Source organism: Chrysemys picta, chromosome 3 (assembly GCF_011386835.1).
Source record: "Chrysemys picta bellii isolate R12L10 chromosome 3, ASM1138683v2, whole genome shotgun sequence".
In the NCBI taxonomy this organism is placed as follows: Eukaryota; Metazoa; Chordata; order Testudines; family Emydidae; genus Chrysemys; species Chrysemys picta.
In genome coordinates, this window is record NC_088793.1 from 24,977,388 (window position 1) to 24,999,514 (window position 22,127).

Here is a 22,127-nt window from a genome sequence, read left to right on the forward strand (position 1 = left end):
TGTCCTGGTGACCCAGCAATGCCAGAGATAACAGCAGCTCTGTGACAGCTGCCCTTGGCTTTTGTGAGGCCAGTCATGCTTGCCCTTTGATTTGTTTGATCACAGTGAAGTGTTTTGATGAAAACTTTTCACTCCCTCCTGAAATGCTCAGCTGTAATCAAGGTGGTCAGATAGGTGTGGATTTGGTCAGTGATCAGCCAAACTCAACATGTTATAGAGAAGACAGAGGATGGTTTGTTAGAAGTTGGATTATTGGGAACAACAGCATCCCCATGTGAAAATGGGATTGCTACCTGGGGAGGGGAATTGAGAACCTGTGTGTGGGAGGGTCAATCTGATAGGTCAAAACCAGGACTTTTGCAGTGGCTTAAATGAGTTTCACCTGTGGTTTCCCCAGGTGTGTGAGAGACAAAATATATATAGGCAGGTATTAGGGGGGTGGGAATGAGGTACAGGTCTGTTGCATCTTATGCTGGGGTTATGTTCTGCAGTTAGCATGTAAAGTGAAAATCACACATAGTCAAAATTACATTGAGTGTAATGGCGGGTGGAATCACCCGCACTACAGGTACAGTATTAAAATTGTTATTTTTCTCTTTTTTTGTTTTGTTTTTGCTGACCCGTGTAAAGCTGAAATTGTGCATGTTAAATGCGTGTAAGATGCGACAGACTAATGTTCTTTTCCCTTTAAACTAGAGTGTAAAATCTGAATAATGGTGGTGGTCTCTCCCTCATTTTGGGGGATCAGAATCCCCCTTAACACAGCTGGGGCCTCATTTTTGAGTATCAAAGGGGTAGCCGTGTTAGTCTGGATCTGTAAAAGCAGCGAAGAGTCCTGTGGCACCTTATAGACTAACAGACGTTTTAGAGCATGAGCTTTCGTGGGTGAATACCCACTTCTTTGGATGCAACTTGTCACTTGTTTGACTAGATCTATTTTTTTTTTAACAAGGTCAGTTTTATAATTTGTTTCTTTTTATGCTGGAGAAAAGCAAGGCAATTTGCATCCAGGATATGGTGTTTTGCATGTCTGCCTCCCCTTCCATCTCCAAGAACTTCCAAAGTAATGAATTAATTCACACCGCTGTCCTGTGAGGTAGGTATACTCCCTTTATGTAAGTGAGGAACAGACAGACACTGTAATTCAATGATTTCCATAATCCTTGGGCAGAGCAGGGACCTACCAGTCTCCTGCTATTGTGCTTTGGCCACAGGACCCTTTCCCCTTCAGTAGTGCCTGAGGCTCTAATCATTTAATGAGCTCCACCCAAGCAAAGGGATCTGCCCACATAGAACTCACTGCAGGCTTTGGGCCTAAGCCGAGTCTATTCTAATTCTGCTTGCACTGTGACTCACCTCAGTGCCTCTTCACTGAAGCAATTGTACGTGAACTTGTGCTGGGGACAAATGTGCTCATACCATAGTGGTGAGTGTGACATAAGAGCCTGCAGTTGGTGTGAGTGGAGAGCAAATTGTTCACATTACAATATGCAGCTTGGGAGAGACTTCCTGTGATGCTGTAAATCTAAGTTTGAGGAAACCAGGGTGGAGAAAGTGAATTTACAGTTGATTCATGGGGGAGCAATGACAAAAGAGGCTGCACTTCAGTGGTAGGGTTACCATATTTTGAGTGTCCAAAAAGGACACTCCATGGGGCTCCGGCCCCGCCCCAACTCCGCCCCTCCCCTGCTTCCCGCGAACATTTGATTCGCGGGAAGCCTGAAGCAGGTAAGGGGGATGGGGGGAGGAGGCGCGACCCAGTCTTGCCCCCCCCCCCCCCCGGCATCTCCAGCCTGGGTCGGCTCGGGCCCTGGGCCAGCCCCCGGCCCAGCACCGCCGGCCCGGCCCCGCATGTCCCAATTTTCCCGGACATGTCCGGCTTTTTGGGATTTCCCCCCGGACGGGGATTTGAGGCCCAAAAAGCCGGACACGTCTGGGAAAATCCGGACGTATGGTAACCCTATTCAGTGGTCGATGAGCTGATTCATGTGTATAGTGCTTTGGAATCCTTTGAGTTGAAAGGGACTGTGTAACTAGAACCCTGTTTCCATGTGGGGCTGGAATGGAGTTTCATATTGTATAATAGAGCTGGAAAATTAACAATGACCACTGACTTTAATCAGAGCTGCAAATACGCAGTAACTCTCTCAATCAGGCTTGCTCTTAGTGGTGTTTTTTTTTTTTTTTTTTTTTTTTTAAAGTCCAATCCTTTCAACCAGTGTTTAACTTTCTGTCCTTCTGTGGCAATGAATCACACAGATTGCCTAAGTAAATATTTTTTGGTTCTAAGCGTACAGCCCTTTAGTTTTAATTCTCTCTCCTTTTGCTCCTGCTATAGGACAGGTTAAAGTGAAGGGACTGAGTAGTTTTCACTATGTCCCTCACTATCATTTTAAGTCAGCCTGGTGCTCTGATATACTACAACACAATAAAGGCAGGGAGAGACCAGTATGGAATAGAACAGTGCTCATCCTGGGATGGGCTAGATGGTAGTAACAAGATAGGGGTCTCTGAAATTTGATTTTAATGAGCCAAATTCCTACACTCTGCTATATGTATGCAGGAAAAGCCAGGGGAAGGAAGGGGATTGTGGGGCATGGGTATAGTGATACTTCTGAGATACAAGGCATGACCCATGAGTTCTAGCACATACCCCTCCCCTTGTTCCCATTGAGTGTCTGTGCAGCACGCATTTGTGAGCTGGCCAAAACATGCACTGCACATTCACAGCATTAATCTGCAGCCACTGAAGAAACAAGAAGAGGATTAACGAGGGGTAGGATTTTGGGCCCTTTGTTACTAATATTGCATGTTTGCATGCTTTCTCTCTTTTGTTAGGCCATGTTAAAATACATGTAGCCCTAAGGTGGCAGCAGAGAGCATGTTATCTGGCAATTGTGCTGCTACTGGGAGATAGTGTAATCCACCCTGAGGTATAAAATGTGCTTATATATTCCTTGCACATTCTCAATATGGAGTGAATTTAGAAGTATTCTCATCACAGTCAGGAAGATTCCATATGTTGATATAACAGAGTGACTAACCCTTTTTCTGTTTTCAAGGTAAAGATTTTGGCTATAATAAATTTACTTGTTCCTGTATAGAATAGTGTCTTACTATAAAGTGGTGGCATAATAAGTGGTGGGGTGTGTGTGTGTGTGTGTGTGGGGGGGGTAGGGTGTAATGGCTAACTCACAAAGCAGGAAACTAGGAGATCTGGGTTCTGTTCCCAGCTCTGGTTGTGTAATATTGGGTAAAACACTTCAATTTTATGTGCCTCGGTTTCCCCATCTGTGAAATGGGGAGGATGATAACACCTACGTCTCAGGGGAGTTTTCAAAGAGCTTTTAGAGTCCCAGAGGAAGGGTGCTATAGAAGTCTAATCATTATTTAACTTCTTGTGCTACTACAAGAGAACCCCATTGTGCTGGATAAAATTCCCTCTCTTACATGCACAAAAGGTTTCCCTTCTCAGAGGCCTAAATGCACTCACTGCTATGTGACGCTTATGCTGTACAGACAACAAAGGAGGGCAGGTGGGATGAAATCCAGTCATGGGCAGGTGATTGGTGTTCCATTTCAAGAGTGGGTGTAGACACAAGAAAATACAGTGGAACCGGACTGATGGTAGGACAGTAAGAATGGCTATTACATCTTACATCTACTCCAGTCTGCTCTCTGAGACAATGGACAAGGGTCAGTTTCAGATGTTTCAGAGAAAGGTATAAGACATCCTGTTATGGATCCCCATGAACCAGTGATTGGCTTAAGCTAGAGTTTATATCCCTACTTAATTATTTGTATTTAAAAAAAAAAATCTTTGTCTGTATAATGTGTACTTAAATTGTTATGCTTATGCAATTTTCTATTGTCTTTGTAAATGCCGCACTCATGTTGATCTGTATTACAAAACATAACAATTATGTGCCACTAATGTATTAATGTAGGGGATTAGGCACAAAGGGAACTATGTAAGAAGGGGCTTAAAAAAAAATTTCTGTTGGTGTTAATTTCTAAAGAGCCATCAGTGTTTGTATTCCCTGTAACTGAACAATAGGACTTTGTTTTTGTTCTTGGTGTAAATTAAAAACATCTGTTCTTTTATATGAAATAGTTGTTGTTTTTTAAAAATAAGCTGGTCTGATCTAACTAAATACCAATGCTGTGTCCATAATGAGTTACTATTAATATTTGGGAAAGGCAATCATCCAAAGCAAGTGTAATGTCAAATAACTGGCAGGAGCACAAATTTATTCCTAAAAGTGACAGGCAGAAACACAGAGGTTAGAAAAACAAAATTCTTCTGGATGACTAATAGCACTTATATATGCCCTCTATGCCCCATCACAGCATTTGTGATTGGCTTAAGTGTTTTGCTGTTACTCTCCAAGATGCTAGTATCCTGGCATTCTCACTGCAGGAACAGCAGCTCTGTTCCTCCCTCTGTCCATCGGAGCCTGAATTCATGACCCGCAAGATGCGTTGGTATACAATGCACCTATTTAATCTGTGGGTTTTTCCCTGATCTGGTATTTAGTTGAGTGGAGTTTTTTCAGGCAGGTGGCGGTGGGGAGGTGTCTCATAGTGCCAACAGGATGCTAGATTGTTTGTCTTCATGTTTGTCTGTGAAGTCCTTGTGGAAAGGAGTTTGCAGTCTATGGACCAGGTTCTGTCCTTCTTCCCCATACTGAGTAGTATCTGACTTGAAAATGGACCCCAGTTGCTTTGATTAGGCTAACTGGAGTACAGTGTCCAGTTTTGGGCCCCACACTACAAGAAGGATGTGGAAAAATTGGAAAGAGTCCAGCGGAGGGCAACAAAAATGATTAGGGGGCTGGAGCACATGACTTATGAGGAGAAGCTGAGGGAACTGGGATTGTTTAGTCTGCAGAAGAGAAGAATGAGGGGGGGATTTGATAGCTGCTTTCAACTACGTGAAAGGGGGTTCCAAAGAGGATGGATCTAGACTGTTCTCAGTGGTACCAGATGACAGAACAAGGATTAATGGTCTCAAATTGCAGTGAGGCAGGTTTAGGTTGGCTATTAGGAAAGACTTTTTCACTAGGAGGGTGGTGAAACACTGGAATGGGTTACCTGGGGAAGTGGTGGAAATTCCTTCCTTAGAGGTTTTTAAGGTCAGGCTTGACAAAGTCCTGGCTGGGATGATTTAGTTGGGGGTTGGTCCTGCTTTGAGCCGGGGGTTGGACTAGATGACCTCCTGAGGTCCCTTCCAACCCTGATATTCTATTTTAGAGTAACTTACTACTTGTGAGCAAGAGTGGCAGCATCTGGTCCCAAAGGTCAATAATAATCTGAACGTATCTCGGTTCTTCTCTGACCCCTAGTATTTGAGCACCTCCCAAACATTAATGAACATTATCCCTGTGAAGTAGGGAGATACTATTAACCCCTTATTAAAGTCACAAAATGATATAGGCCCCTAGTCAAGAAAGCATCCCTATTCAGTGCAGCAATTAAGCATGTAATTAAATACTATTCAGTACAATGGGATTTAAGCATATGAGTAAGAGCTTTCCTGATCGGGGCCCTGAATCATCTTGTGTAAGATCTAACCCTGATCCAATTCCCAGTCCAGTGCCTGAGTGAGAGCACACTTCTCTCTATTATTTATTTGTATTATAGTGGTGCCCAAAACATTCTGTATGGACATAGAGAAATACGTAGTCTTTACTCTGAAGAGCATTCAGGGGTACTGGTAGAAGACTGCACTCTATTTCCTATCCCCAGGTCCCTGACATGGATCTGGATTACAAAATGTTTAAACTCCTGACAAAGTACAGAGCGAGCGAGCGAGAGAGAGCTAAGATGGAGGTCAAGGTAGACAGCCTGGACCCCTGGAGACCAATGAGAATTATTCTGGTTTTTATGGGGCATTTATCACTAGTTCTGAACTCTGAACCTCAATGACTTTCTGATCATGCAGCTGCTGCTTGTTCTCAGAATAGTTCCTTCTGCAGTGGCTTGTTTGGCTACTGAGGTGGATTGGCCACCTGGAGCCTGTGTTTGCTGCTCTTGTTGTTCTACAGTGTAAGTGTCTGGGTGGGCATGTGCTATTTCTGTCAATGCCTGAGCGCTATCATAGCCTTCTGGAATTTATCAAGAAGCAGAGTGGAGAGAGAGTGGTTGTTCCTCCATCTGTAAAATGGGGATTGTAGTACTTGCCTCAGAGGAGGGTTGTGGTGAATTATTAGCTGACATTTGTAAAATACTACTATAAAAGTGCTAAGATTCACTAGCACGTAAGCATGATTTTCCAGTGACTGGAGGCTTAGCAACCCCCAGGTCTCATGGTCCAGTTCATGTGGAAAGTTGGCCTGTGGATCTTTTTAAAATTGTTAAAAAAACAGGAGTACTTGTGGTACCGGTGCCACAAGTACTCCTGTTCTTTTTGCGGATACAGACTAACACGGCTGCCACTCTGAAACCTTTAAAATTGTAGACCGCATTGGCCCCAACGCAGTAGAGGCCTCTTCTGTAGAAAATGGGTTAGTTAAGTTTGGGTGAACCCAAAGAATCCTCTTGCTGACCCTCCCACTTCCCCAGGCCAGCCCTGTGCACAGTGCTCTGATCAGCGTGGGGAGAGGTTGAGAAATGTTCACAGGCCCACGCAAGAATGCGAAGTTCAATCGCATCAACATAGAGGCCCTGGATTTCTATACCTGCTCTGGGGCCTCTTGCCCCTGTCTCCTTCCTGGCAAGACAGCCACAATGCAGGTCTGCCTTGATAATTCAGCAAACTTGTACTGCCCCAACTGCAGTGGCTCTTTGTGGGACTGACCGTGTCCAGCCAGGCTCCAGTGCAGCTCAAGGCAGGCTGCAGAAGTCTCACACGGCTGCAAGGCTTCCAGCAGCAGAGAAGGCCACGCACAGTTACCTCTTCTCAAGCAGCTTTCATTTCTCTGGGACACTGGAGGTGAGGCTGGGTCCATGGCTTCTTTGTCCATGAACTTTATTATTTTCTGTTCCTGTGGTTCATTGATTCTCCGGGTGCACTTTTGTTTTTTGTTTTTTTTTCTATCGGGTGTCTCTCTTCTCTTTTGAGAAGCCATTTTCCGATGCTCCCTTGAAATATGGGGCTTGCTCCAATTGCTACTCTGGCCCAAACCACTTTGCACTTTAGGGATTCAGATAAGAACTTTGTGGCTTGACACCCTCTTTTATGCTGAGACTGAATTCCTGACTCCTCTCAGGTGCTGGTTAGCAAATGGGAGAGTGAAACTGGTTTTCATTCAGGAGACGTTCATGCTGAAATCCGTAAACTGCATGGAAACTTTGCCCTTGAAGCCTCAGCTGTGAGGGCCAGTGTCCTTTTAATTTTAAAGAGATCCCCTCCAAGCCTTTTAAAGGCTTTGCTCCAGCATTCCATGTGCCCCATCCCCATATGAAGTACTAACTTCTGTGCTGCTCCCAGTGATGCCTCTTGCAAAGTGGTGCTCTTGGGTTCTCTATCACCTCAGAAAATTTAAATCAGGCCTGCCTGAGGAAACTCTGTCACCCGCAGAAGAGTATGATGGTGATTGACGACCCTTGCCTGGGAGGTCTTCTGAGAGGCCACAGGGGTTATTTTGGAGGCCTCACAAGATTCATCCAGGCAGTGAAAGATTAAACACAGATTCCACTGGTTGGTTCATCTGAGCCCTGCCTGGAAGGGAACCCAGGTCTCCATGAAACTGAGGGAGGCCCAATGGGTGGATTAAGCGATGGATATTTGTATGGAGGTGGTACCTTGCCCTGGCTGCCCTCTGCTGTCCCTTGTAGCACATTCAAAAGTCAGCACTGTGTTGTGTATTTTTAAGGCATGCTGTGAGGCACCCCATAATTCATTGTAGGGTGGCATGTTAAATTCCAGCTTGTGAAGCAGCAGACCACAAGAGGGCAGTCTGTGTGACAGGCCAAGCATGGAAGCAGCTGGGTCCACCAGGCAGTTGCAACATGAAATCATGCTTCCAACCTGCAATTTGAAGGGAGAATGACTAACCCCGATTCTCCAAGCCCTAAGCGGTGATGGGGCTGCATAGACACCACATGCTCCTCTGCTACTCATGCCAACTGCAGAGACCTCTCTTGTCTCCTTTCCCTGGTAGCCCTTGCCTCTCCACTCCATAGCTGATTTCTGCACCTCTAAAATCCCTCTCCACTGTAACTGATTGGAACCATCTTTCATGGTGTCTCCACTGTGCAGTGGAATACACTGATTGTGTTGCTTTCAGGATCTTACTAGAGCTGGCAAATGAGGCACATAAAATGGCAGTTTCTGGAGGCTAATAGTAGCACATTTCAACTTAGACTGCATATGTCATTGTGAGTCATTTACAGTGGTGGAATCCCTACCATGGTTTGCAAGGTAGGCCGCATGGGAATTGAAATGACACTATACCATCTGAAACAAACAGCGTTATTTTAATCTCAGTGCTTACATTACATAAAACAGGGTTGGAATGAGCTCTCTTCTGCCACCTTGTGATGAACTGGGGGGAAAAGACCTCAGGAGCAGATTCTATGTGCATAATCACACTTATTTTGTCTAGGTGATTTTTCAGACATACCTGCTTTGCCAAAGTGATCAGTTTTGGGTTGAAACTCACTTAAGCCTTGGATGCAGGAGTAATGCAACATTGTTATCCTTATTGTATGACTAAAAGGCAGCAAAACTGTACTTAATTAGTTTTAACTTAACTTAACCTCACTTGTTGAGCAGGGGATAGTGATAGGGTGTGGTGCAGCATGAGGTGGGTGTGGACTCTGTTTAAAGGGGCCTTTTTGATCTTTCCCCTCCAGTGTTTAAAGGACAGCTGATCAGACTCAATTGAGAGTCCTTGTTCCTTTCCAGTGTGTACAATACAGCTGAAACCACTGATAAGCTGGTCTAGGGGGGCTAAGCTTAGACCAGGACCATGCTCTGGGGAAAAGCAATCTAGAGGATGCAACTGCAGTGAGGTTCCCTGCTGCTTACTGCAATCACTAAAAAGTGGGTTACGTGGTGAAACCTCTGAACATGGCATTGCAGCTAAAGGCAGGGGTAAGTAGGTGCAGAGGTGGCAGTGATGCTGGGGGCAGAGGCAGAAAGCAGAGGTGACACCAGCAGAAGCAGGGACATCTCTTGACACTCTTCACCTCCCAGGGGCAGGATGTGAACCCACCTGAATGCACCCCTGGTTCCTGGACTTGGCTGACCTCGGATAACTGGTGGTGAATGAGGTGCAGCAGATGGAAAAGGACAGTGGTTGGTTAAAGGGACATTAGTCTGTCAGAGTTTCACCATTGAAGCTCTATTGCCTAAGGTGCTGTGGAGTGGGTGTTTACTTTCTATTTGCATGCTTTTGAATCCTTGTTGGGGTGTTTTTCCCAAATTAATGCTGCATTCCCTCTCCCTTCTAACAAAAGAAATCTTGTTAAACACAGACTCAGTGCCTACGAGTGGGAAAGTATTGCCTCTTAGTGTACATCTAGGGTACATCTTTGGGGGAAAACAATAACAGAAAATGTGGAAATGGCAGAGGTGCTTAATGATTTTTGTTTTAGTTGGTGGTGATTGGACATCTAACATAATGAATTCCAGTGAAAATGAGGTAAGATCAGAGGCTAAAAAAGGGAGAGAACAAGTTAAAAATTACTTAGACATGTTAGATGTCTTCAAGTCCCCAGGGCCTGATGAAATGCATCCTAGAATACTCAAGGAGCTGACTGAGGAGATATCTGAGCCATTAGCGATTATCTTTGAAAAGTCATGGAAGGCTTTAGTGTCTATGTTGTATTTTAACCCTATGTTAAGACTTTTCTAACCTATGCTTGAACCTAGAGCTGTGGTGTCCATATTGCAGTGTGTAGACCTGAGTCAAAGTAGCCATGTCCCAGAGTCCCCAGCACTCGCTCTCTGAAATGTGGCCGTTTTTGCCCTAGGACCTGGGTGCACTGTGGGAAAACTTTACTGCCCAGCCTGCACGTTACCAGGAAGCAGCTCACTTTGCAAAAGGTTTGATTGGTTCACTTTCAGTTGCAAACCCAGGAGGCTCTCTGATAGTGTGTTTGCAGATTGGTGGTCAGAAGAGAATGGGTTAATGCTGATCTGAGCTGCTGCCTTTCATAAAGGGGTGGGGGTGGGGCCTTCTGTTTTCAGTAGAGTGGATTGCAGATTGTTGGGATAGAGAGGACTAAAAGTTGTCACATGGAATTGTGGGATACTTCCAGTTGACTCATGGGACCTCAGTCAAGTGGGGCTGCATTTATCCTGCAAAGCAATAGGGCTTAACTGAAATGCAGACCCTCCAGACGTGCAGTCCTGGGATTCTGGGTCTGAACCCTGGGTTAGCACAATTGCAGTGTAGATGCAAGCGAGGGTTAGGCTTGAGTCTGGGCTCAAGCACAGGCTTATGTTGCAGTGCAGACATACCCTCAGAGCCTGGGTCAACTGACTCAAACTTGCAGGGCTTGTGCTGCGGAGCTAAAAATAGCAGTGTAGATGTTCCCACCTGGGCTGGAGTGCAGGTTCTGAGACCTACCCCCCTTTGGTCCAGCTGAATGAGAACGTTTACTGCTGTGGGTTATTTTTGCAGGGTAGACATATGCTTATAGGAACCCAGAGGTGGTGATTAGTTTTCCCAGGTTTCTAGGTGGGGGACTGCAGCTGGTTCTGTCTTGTACTGTTAAGAGGAACCCCTAGATATTGAACCCGGCCCTTGTTGCTGTCGAGACCCTGGCAGAAGAGTTACGCAGAGCGTTGTTCAAACCTCACAGCATGCTGTCACCATTTTACATGGCAGGAGGCCCAGAGAGAACAAAGGCCAGCGTTTTCAGGTGCTTCTGCAGGAAGCCGGGGCCAGCTACATTACTGTCTTTTTGTCTAGGTGCTGGCTCAGGTCCTGGGTGGCACCTCCTGTGTCTTGGTGGTACTACGGTTCCAGTGGAGTCACGCTACCAGGGTCTTGCCACAGACACAACTGCCCTGGAACCTTCAGGCTCGGCTCTGTGGGATAGGTGACTTAGTTAGCTATCTGTAGTGATTTAACCAAGGCTACACAGCAAGTCCGTGGCACAGCTGGGAAACAGAACCCAAATCTCCTAACTCTCAGTCCTGTGCTTGCACGACCAACCTGTCTCTCCTCTCTAGCTGGAAGGCAGTAAAAGAGTGAGCCTCACGTAGCATAGGTGTAGATCACTGCGTTTCCCTGAAGCCGCTATTGGGAAGCGGAACTGAAGGCTCCAGTCTGTATTGTTTTCAAGTGCTCACCTTTCATAACTACCATGTTCATTACAAAAGGGGGGGGGGAACCCTGCAAGGAAAAACTGAAGTAAAATAATATGTAAGAGCAGTGACAACAACTCCACTGTCGTAAGGTTGCTGCATGAAAGGAAGCACAAAGTGAATTAAGTGTGAGGACAAACAATCTGCTGCATTCTGTGAGCACAGTCTCCTGTCATTTGCCTGTGTTTCAACATGACAGTGATCCAAGATGTAGAGAGTCTTGGACTACGTTGCAAGCCCTGACTCATCTAAACTACCCTCCATCCCCTGCCATGATTACACATAAAACACAGACCTAATGTAAGAGTCTGGGACCTGCTTGTAAAGGGGAAAATTATTTTTCTACACAAGCCCCCAAACAAAGATGTATATTTTGTTGCTTAAAAAGCATCCCTATGATTGGTTAGGGATCACACTTGCCAAGATGGCCTTTTTCCTTTTAGCATGACAGGGGTGGTGTTGGAAAAGCTTAGTGGCTGAAAAGGTGGTGGTATCTGTGGAATTAAATGTCTCTTCAGACATTTCTCTCTAGCATCCCACTGAAATTGTAAATATCAGTACATTGCAAATGACTGACAAATGTATTCTGTTCCTGGCATCAGAAAAGTCAAATAACAGAGCTATATGTATCGTATTGCAAAGTCTGGAACAGAGCAGGGGTATAACATACCCTATGGAGATAAGCTAGCTTAGGGTGTGGACTATCTCTCTGTGCTCGGTTTCTATTAGGTGGCTGGTATTTAAGCACCTATAATAGAATATGGAGCTCTTCAGTTTTATGTTCTAAAATCATTGTGCCTGATTCTACTCTCAGGGGGATGTAAAGTCATTGTTGTCACTGGCTTTACCCTCGAGGGTAAAGCCAGTGACATGGAGAATCTGGCCCATAGGAATTAGAGAGAAAGAAGACGGTTACATTATCATAGAATCATAGAATATCAGAGTTGGAAGGGACCTCAAGAGGTCATCTAGTCCAACCCCCTGCTCAAAGCAGGACCAATTCCCAGCTAAATCATCCCAGCCAGGGCTTTGTCAAGCCTGACCTTAAAAACCTCTAAGGAAGGAGTTTCCACCACTTCCCTAGGTAACCCATTCCAGTGTTTCACCACCCTCCTAGTGAAAAAGTCTTTCCTAATAGCCAACCTAAACCTGCCTCAATGCAATTTGAGACCATTAGTCCTTGTTCTGTCATCTGGTACCACTGAGAACAGTCTAGATCCATCCTCTTTGGAACCCCCTTTCACGTAGTTGAAAGCAGCTATCAAATCCCCCCCTCATTCTTCTCTTCTGCAGACTAACCAATCCCAGTTCCCTCAGCTTCTCCTCATAAGTCATGTGCTCCAGCCCCCTAATCATTTTTGTTGCCCTCCGCTGGACTCTTTCCAATTTTTCCACATCCTTCTTGTAGTGTGGGGCCCAAAACTGGACACAGTATTCCAGATGAGGCCTCACCAAAGTCGAATAAAGGGGAACGATCACGTTCCTCGATCTGCTGGCAATGCCCCTACTTATACAGCCCAAAATGCCGTTAGCCTTCTTGGCAACAAGAGCACACTGTTGACTCATATCCAGCTTCTCGTCCACTGTGACCCCTAGGTCCTTTTCTGCAGAACTGCTACCTAGCCATTCGGTCCCTAGTCTGTAGCAGTGCATGGGATTCTTCCGTCCTAAGTGCAGGACTCTGCACTTGTCCTTGTTGAACCTCATCAGGTTTTTTTCGGCCCAATCCTCTAATTTGTCTAGGTCCCTCTGTATCCGATCCCTACCCTCTAGTGTATCTACCACGCCTCCTAGTTTAGTGTCATCTGCAAACTTGCTGAGAGTGCAGTCCACACCACATTATCTCGACACAGTAGCATTGTCCCCTACAGTACATTCTAGTGTTTCATCCAGTTTAATTCTATATTCCACATTTAGAAAGCCCCTATGTTACAAGAATGTTAAGGTTGCAGAATGAAGAAATCAAAAGTCAGGTCATGACAAAATAACGGTCTGCGCAACCTTAACTCTGCTCCCTCATGGCTATGAATTATAATACACGAGCTGTTTTCCTTCCAGGCCCAAATCAAGAAAGCACCTAAGCACATCCTTAAATCTATCCCTTTTCAGAGCACTTAAGCACACACACTGAAGTACTGACTTGAACAAGAATGCTTTCCTGATGCTGGATGGAGAGGGGATTGTGTTGTGAATTCGTCTAGGCCGCAGAACACTCCTGTCTTTGGTTGCAGGTCCTCCCTTCTTCCCGAGCACTTTCACTGACTGTAGGAAAGACACAGCAGTGCCTACAAACTTTCCTAAGCTATGTGCCCCTGTGCAGAACCAAGAGAATATTTGCAGACCATTAGCAGATTGCATAACAAAACCCAGTGCACTTGCACATTTAAAAAACCCTTTTATAATCTTCACAACTTGGAATAGATTTTCACCAGACCACTGAACAGCACAGCTATGATTTGACTATGGGTGTGAGCCATGAAGAAAGTTAGGTACCTAAAACTCCTGTGTTAGACATCTAAATCCCTGTATACAGTACTACTGTGATCCACAAAACTCCCCTTAACTGCTGCCTAAACTCAATTCACTAACCAGGAGAAGATAGGCATTTGGCCAGCTAAGTCATGTGCAGGGTCCAACCCAGTGGGTTGAGTATACCTACCGGATTGGGTCCTATTCAAAATCCAGCCAGAGGAGGAGGTACCCACTTTATAACTCTTAGCCCAGTCGGATATGGGAGCCCCACATTCAGTTCCCCCCTCTGCCTGAGGGGGAGAAGGGATTTGAATAGGGGTCTTCCACCTAATCCTTTGACTTTCTTACATCCAGCACCTGTGTTTACAATAGCACTTCCCACCCTGGGTTCCACCAGTGAAAGGGAATGTGGTCTGGTGGTTTGGGCACTGTCCTAGGTGTCTGGAATCCTGGGTACTATTCCTAGCTCTGCTAGTTACTGAAGGTAAGTTACTTCACCTCTGCCTCAGTTTTCTTTCCTACCTTTTTTCTTGCCTATTTACACTGTAAGCTCCTTGCAGCAGGGACTGTCTTTTATGATGTGTACGCACAGTACAATAGACATCCATTCTCGCTTGGCGCCTCTAATGCTGCTATCATGCAAATAATAATTGCAGTGCTGTTGGCTACTGGCATTTTAACCACTAACCTGGTTTAGAGACGGTAGATAGCACTGGAGCTAAAACAAATGGCTATTAGCCATCTATTTGCATCAGTGCTCCCACTATTCCTCTGACCCATTGAGCTGTACTGCTGGTAGTACAACAGGGAGAGACTTGAAGAAAAATGCTAGTGTGGACAAGACCAATCAGGCTCCTTTGTAAGTGGGGGGGGTGTAGATCCAAGGAGGGTGAGTCCAAGTTGCTAGAACCGACCTACCATGGAAGAAGGCATAACCTTCCCTAGCTGAAGCCTTGGTGCTCAGAAGTAGCCTTGAGCCAGCAAGGCCTGGTAGCTGAGGGAAGCTGGGGTTTACACTAACGGAATGAAACAGGGTTTGCCCTCACCTGAAGCAAGAATTAAGATCAGCTCAATTGGCGCTGACCATCGTGCCCTTCTCTGCACTTTGGGATCAGGCTCGATGCAGCATTTGGTGCAGCTGCACTGAGGCTATTCCCCTGTAGGGAAGGCTTTGGTTCTCTTCTAAACTCTCTCTAGTCTTGGATTTCCCTACATGCACTTCCAAATTTGGCTCTAAGTTTCTTGAAATGGCCATCCTTTGCTCTTGCGCAAATGGTTATTGTGGCTTGCTTGATTTTGCTTTTTACTTATGCAATCCACACACCTCCTGAGTGTGGTGTTTTGTCCCCTCTAGTGGCACCAAGACAACGTAGAGATGAATGAGTCTGCTCTACAGCCTAAGATAAGAGCCAGTTGGCTTTTGGCTCATGCACTATGCTCTAGAGGTCCCAGGTTCAATGCTGACTACTGGGGTCTGCCAGTGTTACACTTAATTGTCTTCTCAGGCCCTGATCTGGCATAGCAGTTAAGCATGTGCCTAATTTTAAGCATCTGAGTAGTTGAATGGACTTCAATAAGCCTATGCACATGCTTCAGTGCCATGAAGGACTGGATAACACAATTTGTGGGGGGTGTTATACATAAGCAATGATGGAAAATAGGGTCCTAAAATCTTCTAGGAGGTTAAAAGAAAAAAGAATGTCTTTTGTGAAACCTTTCCACAAATGAAGTCCCAACAATCTTTATATAAATATAAAGAAAAAAAAAAAGGCAGCCTGGGGGAGTATCTTACAGAGGTTTGTTAAATAATAATACAAATTCCCAGAGGGCTTGTTCCTACATTCCCTTGCACCCAAAGCTCCCCAGGGTACCAGGAGGACAGGATCAGGCCCCTAAATCCCATTCTGCACTGAGCTCAGTGAAGGATCAAGATCTTAGGCGTCAGTCAGGCTCTGTGTGCCCACAGCAGTCAGCCAGTGTGCTGTCAGCTCTGGGCCTTAATATTCAAATTCTCCATGTAAAAGAATTTGCATTCAATATGAGATTTATTTTTTCCCAGTGAAGAGTCATGTAATCATTAGATAAGTTAAAAATAATTTTGTGGCCCCACAGCAAATAACATTATCATGTCTACCTACTGAAAAGTCAGATACCATGTATCTACACATACAATATCTTGAGCTGTATAGTTCAATATAAATTAATGTAAGACATTTACAAAATATAAATTCAGGAGTTTCAGCATACTTTTAAAAATACCTAGACCATTTTAAAAAAAGGATAATATGTTTTTAAGTGGAATAAAGTGTTTTTCCAGGTACAGTACATGAAAAACTGGTTGCAACAGAATTTTATATTTTTCTTAAAATATATATTGACTAACTTGGAATAAATCCTATCTCATTTTTGTAACATGTATAGAAATATGATTTATAAATAAATTGGAACAAATAGAAAATTTGATAGGAAAAACAACAAAAATTGCATTTTATTGACTTTTCCAACCAGCTTTAAAGAATATACTGATATCTAAAACAAAGCTATGAAAGAAACATAGTGCAGTAAATCAACATGTTTAAAGATGAATATTTTCCCCCCGAACAAGAATACTACAAATTAACATAATTTATTTCAGAATGATTATTGTTGTCTTTTTCCCTTGAGAGTTGATTTTAAAGTATAGGAAGATATTAAACTAAAACATGCCTGCTGAAAACAAAATCCAACAGAGCCCTCTATCACACTGATACAAACATTAGAAAAAGCTCAGCACAGCTACTAAAAGGAAGCCAAGAACATTTTAAACATGATGATAGAACAACTCTGAAAAGAATAATTTGCTAGGTATGAAACAAGGATTCATAATAAAATCAATAACACTGCTGTACTCCAAGCTGATTTCTGTTTGGATTTCTATTCTATCATATATAAACAACTTTTAAGAAACTTCCTCAAACTTTAGCCTCTGTCTCCGATATTTAAATACATTTAACACTTTCCCAATGTATAAAACTTCGCTTCTCATTTTCTAAATGCAAGTTGCGGAGATATGGTACCTTAAGATCTGGAAATATTTCATTATCTCCTTAAGAGTGCCCTTTTACAGAACCACAAGACCTGCCACTCATACTGAGATGGAGGAAATTAAAGCAAAACAGAAGAGAAATTAAAACATGAATCTGTTCAGCTGTGGCACAGCCTGCCTGTCAAAAGGGGATTGGAACACTAATCTTATTGTTGATTTACATCAAAATCCTTTAATTTTCATCTTTTTTTTTTTTTTAAACCTTCTTGAATCAGTTTGTAAATGTAGCTTGAAGGAACAAGTCATATCTTGACAGGCAGCTCAATCAAGAAAATTAATTGAAAATATCTATTAATTGAAAATACCCTTGAAGCAGTGCATTTAATATTTTCCTTCAAATCAGTAAGAATCCATTACTAAGGAAATGGGAAATTGAAACACACTTTCCTTTTTTCTTTTAAAAAAAACTTTTCTAGAAAACCGATGTACATAGAATCCTACTAAGTTTTTCTGCATTGATGTTATAATGCATGTTGCTACCTAAACCAAGAATGTGCTGCATGTGTGTGTCTATATCTATACATATAGATTAATGCTTTAAAAAAATAAAAGAAAAGAGGGGCATGATAAAGATTTAGTGCTATAAATAGTATTTTTAGAAACTGATTACACTTAGAAACTTGTACAAATGCAGAACAGGAGAGGTTCAAGGTGTGAGGCCAGGACATCTTGCTTTCAAAAAGAGCATTCTGTGATCGTTTCCCATCTGCGCACCTGGTTCTTCATGTGCACTCCCATTACTCTGAAAGCTTAGCCTGATCTTAGTGGAATTTATTAAGCTGATCAGGAAAGTATGTTAGATCTCAGTGACCACTAAATTAGGGTGAAGTTGATGAGGGTTCAAAAGAGCCAGCTATATTACTGTAAGTTGCACAGCAGCACTGTAGGAAAAAGTGAATGAGTTTTTAAGAGGAAGAAGTATCGGGCTGCAAATTGAACTTGAACCTAATTGATATTTTTTTAAATCTCTCTTTGGAAAGGTGAACTTTGATGACTTACATCCTCTCCCAATAGCATGAAATCATTCTACAGCCCTTACACTCTTCAAATGCTTCTCTGTTGAAAAGGAGGTAATTGGCCTTAATCATGTCATAAAACTCAGAAATAATTTTTTCCTGTGATAACCGGCATCTCAATGATCAGTGAAATCGCAATCTCATGTGAATCCCAATGTTTTCCAGAATGACTTATTGTTGCGCTCATCCCTGGAAAAGGCAGAGAATAAGACTTTTATGATGTGTTAATCATCACTCTTGGATTGAGGGGAATGTCTGAAGAAATCCTAGGACTGAGACTTGGCCTTCTGTCTATCTGATTAGACCATACAAGCCTTTTTCAGACCATATAAATGAGTAATGTTGAAAGCACACATATCTAGCCAACCTTGTGAACTTCAGTTGAGCATGGTAGTGCTGTCCTGTTGCTTATTGTAGAGAGCGAGAGAGCTCTTCTGCTCACAAAACACGTATGCCTGCATACTCCTTGGGAATGACACCAAAGAATACCTTATAAATGAAGTATGCTTCCCATCCGGGATTACAGCATCACTTGATCAAAGTCCACTGGAAATAGCTCTTGGCAACACAGACATTCTCTGTAAGTCTTCAATCTGCTTGAGCCTGAATGGTGAGGCTGGGAAAAGCAACGCTGATTTAAGGGCCTCCGACCAGAGGGTTAGATTAGGAGTTTTATTGTTGTTTGTGGGTTTTTAAAATTTATTTTAAAGAAACACAGTGTGAAATTTGTTTCCTGGATGGGTTAAAAGCATTGGCAATAGACTCATTTCCCTACAAAATTGATTATGCCCTACAAGTTGGCTCTGCTTATATAAAGTAATGCAATACAGGGATCATTTAAAATTAAACAGTTTTTTGGCAACCCTGATGAAATATATTGTCATCGGCTGCAGTGCACTGACACACTTGATAGAGTTAAAGAAAGTTTGGAAAACTATAAGCTTTTTCGGCTTTGAATTTAGTGAATCAAATATCAAAATATCAACCTGGCAGCTCGTGAGAGACACTTCATGTTAATTATTTCCTTGTTAAACTGTCTATCTGACCCTGTGTGCAAGACTACACATTTGTATACATTTTTATAGGGTCTATTTCCCTTAAAATTGCCCATAAATCAGATACAGATTTACTTGGCCACATCAGTTTATTTGCAATATACATTTTTGTAATTAAAAATGATATGGATAGTGCAGTAGAGAAACTGAGTGCTGTACATTTGTTTCTCTCTGGAAGGCCAGTGCTTGGAGTAAAGGGGATCATGCTGTTGTGTGAGAATAAATGTAACACCATTGTTTATCTTATGGCTTTTGTTTGGGGATGATAAAGCTTGTGACAAACATAAACTAATCCTTACAAAATCCCAGTGAGTTGTTCCATTACTACACTATGCCCACTATATAGAGGGAAAAACTGAGTGCCATGATTTGTCCAAAGCCATACAGCAAGAGACTGGCAAATGTACGATAAGAACCCAGAAATCCTAACCATTAGACACTCTAATGTACTTCCCATACTGCTGCTTAAATAGTTCTGGTGTCAATTTTTCACTTGATACATGCACCTAAATTGCCTTAGATATTAAAGGTAAAAATGCAATGTCAGGGTTCCCTCCCCACTCTGAACTCTGGGATACAGATGTGGGGAGCCGCATGAAAGACCCCCTAAGCTTATTTCTAGCAGCTTAGGTTTAAAAACTTCCCCAAGGCACAAATTCTTTCCTTGTCCTTGGACGGTATTGCTGCCATCACCAAGTGATTTAGACAAAAATTCAGGAGAAGTGTCACTTGGAGTCCCTTGTTCCCCAAAATATTCCCCCAAGCCTCCTCACCCCCTTTTCTGGGGAGACTTGAGAATAATGTGAGTACCGACCAGAACCTTTGTCTCTAGGACACTGAAAAACAATCAGGTTCTTAAAGGAAGAACTTACTTTTTCTTTAAATAAAAAGAATCACACCTCCAAAAATTAGGATGGAAGGTAACTTTACAGGGTAATAAAAAGATTTAAAACACAGAGGATTCCCCTCTAGGCTCAGCTTCCAAGTTACCAAAAACAGGAATAAAACTCCCTCTTAGATTATCTTTTGTTTTAGCTCGTGAATTTTCCCTATGCTAACGCATTTCCTTGCCCTTACCTACAATTTTTGTAATCTTAGATGCTCATTTCAGGTATGTTTTCAGGAGATGTTTTTCCTGCCTGGTTTCTCTCTCTCCATCCAGAGAGGGAACAAACAAAGAGAGCACAAACAAAACCTCCCCTCCCCCAAGATTTGAAAGTATCTTCTTTCCTTATTGGTCCTTTTGGTCAGGTGCCAACCAGGTTATTTGAGCTTCTTAACCCCTTACAGGTAAGGATTCAGTACAGCTTCTCAGGAGGGATTTTATGTTACCCGTAGCTGTATGTTTATGACATGCTCAAAGAGACCAGATCCCTCTCTGGTCTCTTCTGGTATTTTGTGCCTATCGTGTTCGGTGTCTCACACCTTTGTGTTATATTTACAAGGAAAATGAGGTCCTGATCTAAAGCCCACTGAAGTCAATGGAAAGACTCCCATTGAATTCTTAGGAGTTGGCTTAGGCCCAAACTGAGATCTGTGTATATAGTGTATGCACCCATATGCAAACATATTTCCTTTGCTGGAAAAAGTAATTAAGTTCCTGTCCCCAGATTAATTTTTCAGTATTTTTACCAGATGAAAAATAGATAGGGCCATATTGTAAATGGTTCATAGTGAGTTGAACACCAAATAAAATGCAAGATATGAGTGACATTGAGAGATTGCCTAAGAATTTTCAAGGAATATCTCACACACATACTCTCTTTCCAGTGTGTTTTACTTTATCTCCTTTTTGTCAGTGTAACTCATAGATTGTGTGGTTTTCTTTTGTCTGTTATGGATTTTTACTGTTTAACAAAAATACTCTGTTTGTAAAATGGCCAAACCTACTGTTGACCAGGGAACAGGGAGTTTCGAGAAGGAGTTTGGAAGGCGAGTGGGAAGACAGCGAGGGACACTTGCCATTCTTTAAAACCTTTAAACTAAACTATAATCAAAACTTCTTGATTTAAACGAAACCCCTCTCATTAACCTAGGTAGCCGTAGGAGAGATGCAGGCAGAAGCCCAGCAGCAGAGTGGGGGCTATCCTGTTTATTGTGCTCAGTGTAGCATGTATGATTACCTGTGCTGTGGGCGGCTGGCATATGTGTGCATTTGGTGCAAGGAGTCCTGGCCCTCAGAAACCGCGTATGGGCTGTGGAGGCCAGGGTGGCGGAACTGGAGGAGCTAAGGGAGGCAGAGAGGTATGTTGAGGCTTTCTGGGACACTGTAGTTTTGTTCCCCTCCGGTCAGACAGCCCCTGCGCTGTTAAGGAGGATAAAAGGCTCAGGGAAGGAGAGCAGTCAATGGGAGCAGAGGGGAAACCTTCCCATAGTTGGGACCCTCCTTCCAGATGATGATGGGGTATCCTCTTGCACTGAGGTTACCTCTCTGGGGGAGGGAACTCCAGTCATTAGGAAAAGGCAGGTGTTAGTAATGGGAGATTCGATTATTAGAAACGTAGATAGCTGGGTTTGTGATGACCCGGAGAACCATATGGTGACTTGCCTGCCTGGTGCAAAAGTTGCGGATCTCTCAAGGCATCTAGATAGACTTGTGTAGTGCTGGGGAGGAGCCAGTGGTCGTGGTACATGTAGGTACCAATGACATAGGGAAGGGTAGGAGAGATGTCCTGGCGGCCAAATTTAGGCTGCTAGGAAAGAGACAGAAATCCAGGACCTCTATGGTGGCATTCTCAGAAATGCTTCCAGTTCCACGTGCAGGGGGTTGGGGTACAGCAGGAGGTTCGGGTTGTGGGCTCTGGGTAGGAGTTTGGGTGCAGGAGGGAGCTCCAGGCTGGGATAGGGGTTTGGGGTGCAGGAGGGGTGTGGCGTGCTGGGAGGCGCTTACCTCAGGTGGCTCCTGGTCGGTGCTCAGCAGGGCTAAGGCAGGATCCCTGCCGGCCCTGGCTCCATGCTGCTCTGCTCCCCGAGATGGCCGGCATGTCCGGTCCCTAGGCAGAGGGGCCAGGCCGCTCTGCATGGTGCACAGAGAGGTTCGCTGAATGCCCCTCGCCTAGGGGCTGCAGGGGCACATCAGCGAGCGTGGAGACTTGATGTGGGCTGGATGAAACGAAGAAGCTGACTGCATCCAGTCTGCAAGGCCCCCGCTTAGCCTGAGGCCCTGGGCTGCAGCCCCTAAAGTCCCTGCATTAATCCGCTCCTGGTCACATCTACAGTCATGGACTAACTGTTGG

General features: G+C 43.8%; 1 long non-coding RNA gene across 1 annotated transcript in view; it reads left to right on the forward strand.

Moving 5' to 3' along the window:
* The first annotated feature begins 1 nt into the window (after window position 1).
* LOC122173589 (uncharacterized) overlaps window positions 2–22,127 on the forward strand; it is a 234,488-nt gene continuing 212,362 nt past the window's right edge. The window contains exon 1 of the long non-coding RNA XR_010599392.1: window positions 2–568. This is a non-coding gene — a long non-coding RNA (uncharacterized LOC122173589). The remainder of the gene's footprint in view (window positions 569–22,127) is intronic.